This window comes from Marmota flaviventris, chromosome 11 (genome assembly GCF_047511675.1).
Source record: "Marmota flaviventris isolate mMarFla1 chromosome 11, mMarFla1.hap1, whole genome shotgun sequence".
NCBI classification, from domain to species: Eukaryota; Metazoa; Chordata; class Mammalia; order Rodentia; family Sciuridae; genus Marmota; species Marmota flaviventris.
In genome coordinates, this window is record NC_092508.1 from 71,809,114 (window position 1) to 71,821,363 (window position 12,250).

The following is a 12,250-nucleotide window of genomic DNA, read 5'->3' on the forward strand; positions in this document are numbered from 1 at the left end:
TTTTGGTAACTTAATCTAACTTGTAATTGGAATTTTAAAAATCATTTTAAAAATTGATATGTAATTCATATACCATAAAATTCACTCTCTAAAGTATACAATACAGTGATTTGTGTGTGTGTGTGTGTGTGTGTGTGTGTGTTTTCTCCGAGTTGTACAGTCATTGCCACTATTTAATTTTAGAACATTTTTATCACCTCCAAAAAACCAAAATCCCAAACCCATTAGCTGTCACTGATATTCCCCTTTCTTTTTGGTTCCTGGAATCACTAATCTTTTCTGTGTATATGGATTTGCTTATTTGTGACTTTCCTATAAGTGGAATTATATAATACATGGCCTTTTATGTCTACCCTCTTAGTATGTTTTCAAGGTTTATCCATATTTGATCATGTATCAGTACCCCATTCCTGTTTATGACTATTATTCCATTGTATGAATTTATTGCTTTTTGCTTACCCATTCATCAGCTGATGGAATTTGGGTTATTTCCATCTTTTAGCTATTATGAATAATGTTGTTATGAACAATCATATAAGAATCTTTGAGCATTTCAGTATTCTTGGGTGGATACTTAGTCTGAATTGTTGAGTTATATTGTAACTCTTTGCTTAACATTTGAGGAGCTGCCAAGCTGTTTTACCTATGCAGCTGTGGTATTCTACAATTCCACGACCAGTGTGTGAAGGTTACGGTTTCTCACATCCTAAATAATACTCATTTGCTTTTTAAATTGTAGCCATTCTTGTGGATTCAGGTTTTGATTTGCATTTCCCTGCTACTAATGATGTGTCATAATCCATATGGGCTGCAATAACAAAAATCTCATAAACTGGGTAGTTTATAAACAACATAAATTTATTTTTCAGAGTTCTGGAGGCTGGAAAATCCAAAATTATTGTATTGGCAAAGTATTGTTATCTACTGAGGGACTATTTCCTGCTTTATGTATGCCTTCCCACTGTCTCTGCGTGGTGGAAGGGGCAAGTTTTCTGTTTTGTGCCTCTTTTTATAAGGGCACTAACCCTATTTATGAGGACTCTACTCTCATACCCTAATTACATCCCCAAATTTCCAGCTCCTAACGCCATCTTATTGGCGATTTCAGCATATGAATTTGGTGGAGGGGAACACAAAATTCAAACCATAGCAGGTGTTGAGCATCTGTTTCTCAACTTATTGATCATTTTTATACCTACTTGGAGAAACATCAATCCTACGTCTTTTTTTTTTTTTGGTGGAACTGGTGATTGAATGCAGGTCTTCACACATGCTTTGGGAGCACTCTTAATCACTAAGTTACATCCCTAGTCCTTTATTTTATTTTGGGTCTTGCTAAGTTGCTGAAGCTGGCCTCAAAATTAAGTTTCTCCTGTCTTAGCTTTCTGAGTACCTGGGATTACAGGTATGCACCACTATGCCCAGAAATGTTTTTTTTTTTCTTTTATTTTTGTTTTGTGAGAGTTTATATATGATTTGCAAATATTTTCTCCCATTTTGTGGGTTATCTTTATATTTTCTTGATAATATCTTTTGGTGCACTGGTACACAGAAATTTTAAATTTTGATGAAATCCTATTTATCTGTTCTCCCTCCAATTATTGCTTGTGCTATAGGTGTCATATCTAAGAAACAATTGCTTAATCCCAATCTTGAAGATTTATACTTGTGTTTTCTTCTGTGACTAAGCTTTAGAACTTAGAACTTAGGTCTGTTTTTGTTTTTGTGATACTAGAGATTGAACCTAGGGCCTTCCACAAGCTAGGCAAATGCTCTTTCAGTGAGCTATAGCTCTAGCCTTTTTTAATTGCATTTTCAGACAAGGTCTTGCTAAATTGCCCAGGTTGGTTTTGAACTTGCAACCTTTATGCTTCCTGCTTCTTGAGAAACTAGGAATATGGGGGTGTGCCACTGCACCTGGCTTGGCTTAATTTTTAATATAGTGTGAGATAGGGGTTATCTTAATTCTTTCATGTGTGGATATCTAATTGTTCCAGTATCTTTTGTTGAAAAGATGGTTCTCTTCCCTTTGAATTTTTTTGATACCCTTATTGAAAATCAGTTGCTCATAAATGTGATGTTTATTTCTGGAATCTTAATTCTGTTTCATTGATATGTCTGCTCTTAGGCTGATACCATATTGTCTTATTGTACTTTTGTAGTAAGTTATGAAATTGGGAAGTGTATTTGTCCCCCATCTTTGTTGTTGTTTTCAAAATTGTTTTGGCTATTCTTGGTCTTTTGCTTTTTTCTATGTGTTTTAAGATCAACTTGTCAATTTTTGCAGAGCTATTTTGATAAGAATTGTATTGAATATTTAGTTCACTTTAGAAATTGGCATTTAACAATATCAAGTCTTCTAATCCATAAACATAGGATGTTTTCTTTCATTCAGATCTTCTAAATTCTTTCAACAATGCTTTGTAACTTTCAGGTTTCCATTCATTTTTGTTAAGTGATTTAATAGTCAGGGATTTTTAGTATATTCATAGAGATGTACAACTATTATCACAATCTAATTTCAGAATATTTGCATTGCCCTCAAAAAAAAAAAAGAAAGAAAGAAAAACCTGCACTTGTTATCAGTACTCCTTATTCTCTCCTCTCTTTAAGCCCTGGCAATCCCTAATTTACTTTGTATCTTGATGAATTTGCCTATTCTAGATGGCCATTCCTTACGAATGAAATCATATAATATGCCCTTTTTTTCTTGGTTCTGGAGATTGAATCAAGGGCTTTCAAGATGCTAGACAAGCACTCAGCTACTTCCCCAGACCTTTCTTATTTTAAGACAGGGTCTTGCCAAGTTGCAGAGTCTGGCTTTGAACTTTTGATCCTACTGCCTCACCCTGCTGAGTAGCTAGGATTACACATGTAAATCACTGCATCTGAAAATACATGTGTCCTTTTATATTTGACTTCCTTCATTTAATATACTTTCAAGATTTATCCATGTTCTTGTATGTTTCAGCACTTCATTCTTTTTTATGGCTATTTCAGTGGATGACTATACCACATGTTGTTTATCTGTTCACCAGCTAACGGACATTTGGTTTTTCCACTTTTGACTATTATCTATAATGCTGCTATGAACATTAATGTACAAGTTTTTGCATGCCTGTATGCTTTTTTTGTTCTCTTGGTTATATGATTAGGAATGCAATAACTGTATGTTCAACACTTGGAAGATCTGACAGACTATTTTCCAAAGCAAGTGCATTATTTTACTTTCCATTAGCACTGGGGCTAGTTTCTTATCCTTGCCAATATTTCCTATTACCTGTCTTCTAGCTTATAGCCATCCTAGTAGCTTGAAGTGGTATTTCATTGTGGCTTTATTTATGGTTAATGACTGGTACATTTTTTAAGTGCCAGTTGGCCATTTATGTATATTCTTTCCTGTGCCATTTTTGGTTTGTTTTGTGGTACCAGGGTTTAAACGCAGGGGTATGTAAACACAGTTTTGCTCTGGTTCTTTTTATTTTGAGACAAGGTCTTGCTTAGCTGCCCAGGCTGTCCTTGTACTTGCAATCCTCCTTCCTCAATCTCCCAAGTAGCTGGGATTACAGGTGTGCGCCATGGAGCCCAGCATCCTTTGCCCATTCAGAAATTACTTGTCTTTTTATTATTGATATGTAAAAGTTGCTTTTGTATTCTTATTAAAAAAAGCAAACTTGGGAGTCTTAGTGCCTTGTTTTAATAAACATAATAACCAGACACTCTTATCAATATGCTGTAGTAAAACCTTAGTCAACACAAAGCTTGGGAAATAGGGTATCTGTATTAATATTTATTACTAATGAAGAGTGAAATATCAAACATTTTACTATAGAAAACATTTTAAAATACAATAGTATACTTTCTTTAAATAGTAAATATAACCTTTTAAGAAGTCAACAGGGTTGGGCAAGATGGACTACACTTGTAATCCCCGCTACTTAAGATCTAAATCAAGGCCAGTCTGGGCTATTTAATGAGACCCTGTCTCAAAATAAAAAAAGGCTGGGGATGTAGCTCAGTGGTAGAGTGTTTGCCTAGAATGTGTGAGGCTCTGGGTTCCATCTCCAGTACTGCAAAAACAGTAACAACAACAACAACAAAAACACAATGGGTAGATGGTAAAAGTTATGTTGTCTGTTCAGGTCATATCATGTGAGTTACTTTTGTATTGCTAATAACTTCTTTACTTTATAATTTACTCACTCTGAGAGTAGGTAATAGACTGTAGGATGTCTTTTATTTTAAAAAACATCTGGTAAATTTAGCATCTTAGTTGATTTCTCATTAATCTCACATAATGAATCTTTACCTTATCCAGCAGAAGTACTTGATATTATGAATTAATTTTAGACTCAAAAAAGGATGTTTGAAAATAAAAGCACAATAAAAAATGAATAGAAATAGAATTCTGTTTTGGTTGTTAGATAAATAAAAAAAATAAGATATTCTTACAGGATTAAATTAATGGCCTGAAATATTCTTGTAGAATGAATCTTGGGTTTAGTAGTGATGATCAATGAAAATAAATTCCATAAAATGTTAGAAGTTCAATGAAACGACAAATTCAATGGTAGTTAATGATGAATTTGAACAATCATGAATAGATACAGAAATGTTGCATATTTTCTAATGATTCTATGTTGAGTTTGGAAAGTTGGGAAACTCAACAAATTAGACACAGAATAAATTAAGTAAACAGATTACATGTTTTTATATTTATATTTTCACATAATCCTGAAGTATCTTCATTCTAAAGGCTCAAGAAGCTACCCTTAATCTTCTCAAGTGCTATTTTAAGATACAGTGAATCCTTTTAGTCTTGAATTTTAAGAAAAACAGATCCTTTCTCAAAACAGCAAATTGGACTAATAGAGAATTAAAATTGGGTCTGAAAATAAATGTAAAAGGCAAACTGATGAATGCATAACTGTTTTGCTTGCTTTTACCTTGTGGTATAATTTTTAAAACAGTTCTAATGTCAGTATAAATTAATTCTGAATTTGCTTAACATTCAACAGATGGAGGAAGTTGATTGAGAAGTAAAGTATATTGATCAAAGTAGTATATCCATTGTTTGACATTTAAAAAATTGTTATGGAATTAAACAGTCTATCAAATCTTCTATCCATGGACTTTTTGTAAATATACAATAAAGGGACTTAACTGCATATGAATATTTGAATCTGGTGCTTACCCAAGGTTAATAGCCATTTTCTAGGATTCCTAATGAAACATAGTAGACACATAGTATTAATTAAGGAAGTAAATTCTTATATCTAGTACTAAATTTGCATAAGGAATTTCCTGACAGATTACAGGTTCAAAAGATCCTTAATGTTGAGAGGGATATCTTTTTAAGACATCTGTGAATCCATGAATTTATAAACACTAATTTAATAACATGTCTTAGAATTTGGAATTGTTGGGCTGGGGTTGTGGCTCAGCGGTAGATCACTCATCTAGCACAGGCGAGGCCCTGGGTTCGATCCTCAACTCCATATAAAAATAAATAATTAACAATATTGTATCCATCTACAACTAAAAATATTTTTTTAAAAAAGAATTTGGAATTGTGATATAATGATAGAAATTTAGATTGACAAATGCCAAGGAATATATGTCATGCTTATATTCAAATAATCAAGAATCATACATTTCTAATTGGAAATGAGATGTTTTCAAAGGTTTGCTCTTTGTTTTGATTTTTTTCTTTCCAAGAAATCATAAAAGCACATAGGTGTTTTTTTTTCCCCTAATTTTCTGTGATTTGGAAAAGTGTCCCCCAAGGGTCCATATGTTAAAAAGTCTGGTCACCAGCCTGTGGTGTCACTGGGAGATGGTGGAACCTTTAATAGGTGGGACCAAGTGGGAAGATGTTAGATCACTAAAGGTGTGTCCTTGAAGTGGATATTGTACCCAACCCCTTTTTCTCTCCCTCTTTCTCTTGTTTCCTGGGTGTCATGAGACAAGCAGCTTCTTTTGCCATGCCCTCTTGCTGTGATGTTCTACCTTTCCACAGGCCCAAAAGCAATGGGGCCAAGTGATCATGGACTGAAACCAATCCAAAATAAACCTTTCCTCCTTTTAAGTTGTTATTACCTCAGGTATTTCGTCACAGTAATGGAAAACTAACACAGAATTGGAAAATTATAATACAAATTCCTTTTCAAATTTTACATATCAACTGTTTTCACATCCTCAGATTTTGAAAGTTTCATGTTTCAGTTCCTAGTAATGCTTCATTATGTCGATTTTTCACTTGTTTAAAACTGTGAATGTTATTGACATTGTCATTCTGCATGTCATTAAATATTTTTCCTATTTATACATAAAGCGAAATAGTCCCTTCAACTCCTAGTTATTGTGCACTGATCTGCTATTGGAATGAGCATAACTTTTCATTTCAACTGCTGCTTTTAAGTTGGTGCATCCCACTTTCCATTGAGTACTTGGACATTTTTGGTATCTCCTTTTCTCAAACTGATCAGTTGTCCTGTTGCATCTTTCCATACAGGTGTGGACCACACAGTTTTTCTGGATATTGGTGATTTGGCCTTACCTATTTTTATTGTAGGATTCATGAGGATACCTTGCTACCTTGTTTTGTTGAAAATATTGTCCATGGAATATAAGTTTGTTGTGTAGTTGCTCTGTTTTTATGTGGGGATTCAGAGAAATTTAAAATGATACTGCTTCTACCACTTTCACCAAATTCTAACCAGAAACCTACTGTACCTATAGTTGTGTATTTCTTTCCTAAGTTAGCTTTTATATCTCATTTTCTGTTGATCTTTCTAATCATTTTATAATTTTTTGTCAAAAAATAAATAAAAAACAATTTTTAAATTTTCTTTCCAGGTTACTAGCATTGGGTTCTGTTGTTTTCCATGGGGCAGTGGAGACCAGCCTGTTTGTGCATGGTAGTTATCAGGCTCCTGTGCTGTTCTGTTCTCCAGCCTCTAGCTAATGCTGGTTGTGCTGCTTTGGTAGTGTTCCTTATAGGACAGAATTGGAAAGAGTGAAGGGCACAAGTAGAAAGAACTTTTGACCATTTGTGTACACAAATATCTGCTCTAAACTGTCATTTCCCACCTCCCATTCTCAACCCAGTTGCCTTTGTTTTGTTTGGGAAGGAAAGGAGGGTGGATTTGGTGGCCCATTTTGCTTTACAAAAAACCAGCTAGTGTTTCAGGAGTATAGTAGATAATAGGCAGATACTGCTATTTCTTATACCAAGAGTTTACTGGCCATCAGCTAGTAAGGGTCCTTGCTTTCTGAGCAGTTAAGTTTAGGGTACTTCTTCCCAAAACCCAACCATAAAAGGAGATATTTGTGGTTAAACTCTTTGGAAATGGTCTGGTAAATGTTCCCCCGAGAGCAAGGTGATCTCACTCCTGTGTGTATGTGTGTGGTACTGGGGATTAAACCCAGGGGTGTTTTGCCCCAGAGCTATATCCCCAGTCCTTTTTATTTTTTATTTTTGAGACAGAGTCTAAGTTCCAGAGGCTGGCCTTGAACTTGTGATCCTCCCGCCTTAACCTCCCCACTCACTGGTATTATAAGTGTGTCACCATGCCTAGCTTCGATTTTTAAATGATGCTAAACTTATCCAAGGATAAGACCCAATTTGGGGGAATTTTGAATTAGGGCCTCTTATATTCTGTGTTACAAATATATACACATTCTATATATTAATTTACATGTATAATATTTTTGACAGGAAAATACTTTTTTCAGAATATTAATTGCTCTTATATCCTTTTCTTGTTGTAAACTATATAATTATCCCTTTAAATGAGATCTTACTGTGTAATTTTACAAACATGTTCTAGAAACACTCATGAGAGTTAATCAAACCCTGTGGAGGTAGAGTTTTACTTGGCAAATTATCAGGAAGCAGATCCTAGTCACAAGAGGTTTTCTACTATCTTACCTCTAATAGGTGCACCTCAGTACATCTTGTTCAGTCAAGCCTTCAATCTGTTGGTCTTACCCATCTATTTAAATCGCATCTATTCTCATTTCCCTCGTTACTTAACTTTTGAAGTGCATGACCTATCATTATAGTTCGTATTCAATCCTCCAATTTATTTGATGAAAATAAAAATACACAGTTCAGTTAATCTTCAGAAAATGTGGTACTGTGGATGGACCAATCTTGGGAAGAGGTGAACTCAGTGCACTGTCGTGAGTTATTCTGACTTGTTACATTTAAGTCTGTGTTGATCAGATAACAGTGTACTTGACTTTAGAGGCACCCTTCTCTTTGTAGGCACTTTTGAGTAGCTTTCTATTCAATCTGGATAGTGATCTCAAACTATCTGAGTCAATATTTTTGCAAAATCATTCAACATGTAAAGAAATTATTGATTCTGTTACTTTAAAAAATGCTTTAGAGATCCTTAATTTGGTTTTAGCAATTTACATATTAAAAAAGTCCCAGGAAGGTAGTCACTAAGCAGCAGGCCAATTTGCTACATTAACATAAATATGGGCAGCTAGCCCCAATAAATTTAAACATTTATTACTCATGGCACTGAAGGCATGGGCTTCATGTTCTGATTGATTCCCTTTCCGCCTATGCCTCATGGGAGCCATTTGTGTTTGTGTCATAGCTGAGGAACCCTGAGCTTATGAAATCCCCAGTCTTATAAGGGGACTGTTAGCAGAGTAGGCCAATAGGAAAACATCATCTTCATACTGGTTATGAAACAAACTTGCTTTCTGCCTGGGAAAGAGAGTGTATCTGACCTCCAAGGACATTTGCAAACTTCCTTGAAAAGATTATATAAGATAAGAAGTATCCTAAGATGTGCATAAGCACCCTGGGGAATTATCTCTCAAAAGAAATAGTGCTGGTTTGGCTTTTTATGGGAACTACGAAGCATTCTGAAATACAATTCTTTTCTTCTATCCATCCTACCCTAAATACCTCAAACTAAAGTAGAACTGTCAACCAGTTCTGAAAATATAACTGGTTTATAAAATATATTCTAAAAATATAAACAACCAATAACACTAAACTTCCTAAAATCAATTATACTAGACTTCTAAAAGTAAAAATTGAGATGATTTCTTTTTTTTTTTTTTTATTGTTGGCTGTTCAAAACATTACATAGTTCTTGATATATCATATTTCACAATTTGATTCAAGTGGGTTATGAGCTCCCATTTTTACCCCATATACAGATTGCAGAATCACATCAGTTACACATCCATTGATTTACATATTGCCATACTAGTGTCTGTTGTATTCTGCTGTCTTTCCTATCCTCTACTATCCCCCCTCCCCTCCCCTCCCCTCCCCTCCCCTCTTCTCTCTCTGCCCCCTTTACTGACATTCGTTTGTCCCCCTTGTATTATTTTTCCCCTTCCCCTCACTTCCTCTTGTATGTACTTTTGTATACCTCTGAGGGTCTCCTTCCATTTCCATGCATTTTCCCTTCTCTCTCCCTTTCCCTCCCACCTCTCATCCCTGTTTAATGTTAATCTTCTTCTCATGCTCTTCGACCCTACTCTGTTCTTAGCTACTCTCCTTATATCAAAGAAGACATTTGACATTTGTTTTTTAGGGATTGGCTAGCTTCACTTAGCATAATCTGCTCTAATGCCATCCATTTCCCTGTAAATTCTATGATTTTGTCATTTTTTAATGCAGAGTAATACTCCGTTGTGTATAAATGCCACATTTTTTTTATCCATTCATCCATTGAAGGGCATCTAGGTTGGTTCCACAGTCTAGCTATTGTGAATTGTGCTGCTATGAACATCGATGTAGCAGTGTCCCTGTAGCATGCTCTTTTTAGGTCTTTAGGGAATAGACCGAGAAGGGGAATAGCTGGGTCAAATGGTGGCTCCATTCCCAGCTTTCCAAGAAATCTCCATACTGCTTTCCAAATTGGCTGCACCAATTTGCAGTCCCACCAGCAATGTACAAGTGTACCCTTTTCCCCACATCCTCGCCAGCACTTGTTGTTGTTTGACTTCATAATGGCTGCCAATCTAACTGGAGTGAGATGGTATCTTAGGGTGGTTTTGATTTGCATTTCTCTGACTGCTAGAGATGGTGAGCATTTTTTCATGTACTTGTTGATTGACTGTATGTCCTCCTCTGAGAAGTGTCTGTTCAGGTCCTTGGCCCATTTGTTGATTGGGTTGTTTGTTCTCTTATTGTCTAATTTTTTGAGCTCTTTGTATACTCTGGATATTAGGGCTCTATCTGAAGTGTGAGGAGTAAAGATTTGTTCCCAGGTTGTAGGCTCTCTATTTACCTCTCTTATTGTATCTTTTGCTGAGAAAAAACTTTTTAGTTTGAGTAAGTCCCATTTGTTGATTCTAGTTATTAACTTTTGTGCTATGGGTGTCCTATTGAGGAATTTGGAGCCCGACCCCACCGACTGTAGATCGTAGCCAACTTTTTCTTCTATCAGACGCAGAGTCTCTGATTTGATATCAAGCTCCTTGATCCATTTTGAATTAACTTTTGTGCATGGCGAGAGAAAGGGATTCAGTTTCATTTTGTTGCATATGGATTTCCAGTTTTCCCAGCACCATTTGTTGAAGATGCTATCCTTCCTCCATTGCATGCTTTTAGCCCCTTTATCAAATATAAGATAGTTGTAGTTTTGTGGATTGGTTTCTGTGTCCTCTATTCTGTACCATTGGTCCACCCGCCTGTTTTGGTACCAGTACCATGCTGTTTTTGTTACTATTGCTCTGTAGTATAGTTTGAAGTCTGGTATCGCTATACCGCCTGATTCACACTTCCTGCTTAGCATTGTTTTTGCTATTCTGGGTCTTTTATTTTTCCATATGAATTTCATGATTGCTTTCTCTATTTCTACAAGAAATGCCGTTGGGATTTTGATTGGCATTGCATTAAACCTATAGAGAACTTTTGGTAATATCGCCATTTTGATGATGTTAGTTCTGCCTATCCATGAACAGGGTATATTTTTCCATCTTCTAAGATCTTCTTCTATTTCTCTCTTTAGGGTTCTGTAGTTTTCATTGTATAAGTCTTTCACCTCTTTTGTTAGGTTGATTCCTAAGTATTTTATTTTTTTTGAAGATATTGTAAATGGAGTGGTTGTCCTCATTTCCATTTCAGAGGATTTGTCGCTGATATACAGGAATGCCTTTGATTTATGCGTGTTGATTTTATATCCTGCCACTTTGCTGAATTCATTTATTAGCTCTAATAGTTTCTTTGTAGACCCTTTTGGGTCTGCTAGGTATAGAATCATGTCATCTGCAAATAGTGATAATTTAAGTTCTTCTTTTCCTATTTTGATGCCTTTAATTTCTTTCGTCTGTCTAATTGCTCTGGCCAGTGTTTCGAGAACTATGTTGAACAGAAGTGGTGAGAGAGGGCATCCCTGTCTTGTTCCAGATTTTAGAGGGAATGCCTTCAATTTTTCTCCATTCAGAATGATGCTAGCCTGAGGCTTAGCATAGATTGCTTTTACAATATTGAGGTATGTTCCTGTTATCCCTAGTTTTTCTAGAGTTTTGAACATAAAGGGATGCTGTACTTTGTCGAATGCTTTTTCCGCATCTATCGAGATGATCATATGGTTCTTATTTTTAAGTCTATTGATGTGGTGAATAACATTTATTGATTTCCTTATATTGAACCAGCCTTGCATCCCAGGGATGAATCCTACTTGATCATGGTGCACAATTTTTTTGATGTGCCTTTGTATCCGAGTGGCCAGAATTTTATTGAGGATTTTTGCATCTAGGTTCATTAGAGATATTGGTCTGTAGTTTTCTTTCTTTGAAGTGTCTTTGTCTGGTTTAGGTATCAGGGTGATGTTGGCCTCGTAGAATGAATTTGGAAGTTCTCCCTCTTTTTCTATTTCCCGAAGTAGCTTGAAAAGTATTGGTATTAGTTCCTCTTTAAAGGTTTTGTAAAACTCTGCTGTATACCCATCCGGTCCTGGGCTTTTCTTAGTTGGTAGTCTTTTGATGGTTTCTTCTATTTCCTCAATTGATATTGGTCTGTTTAGGTTGTCTATATCCTCCTGACTCAATCTGGGCAGATCATATGACTTTAGAAATTTATCTATGCCTTCACTATCTTCTAATTTATTGGAGTATAAGGATTCAAAATAATTTTTGATTATCTTCTGTATTTCTGAAGTGTCTGTTGTGATATTGCCTCTTTCATCCCGTATGTTAGTGATTTGAGTTCTCTCTCTTCTTCTCTTCGCTAGCATGGCTAAGGGTCTGTCGATTTTGTTTATTT

The 12,250-nt window shown here is 35.5% G+C and overlaps 1 protein-coding gene across 4 annotated transcripts in view; it reads left to right on the forward strand.

The window, feature by feature from the left end:
* The window catches only part of Wdsub1 (WD repeat, sterile alpha motif and U-box domain containing 1), a 72,734-nt gene that overhangs the window by 44,796 nt on the left and 15,688 nt on the right, over nucleotides 1-12,250 (forward strand). The gene's annotated exons all lie outside the window — the stretch shown is intronic.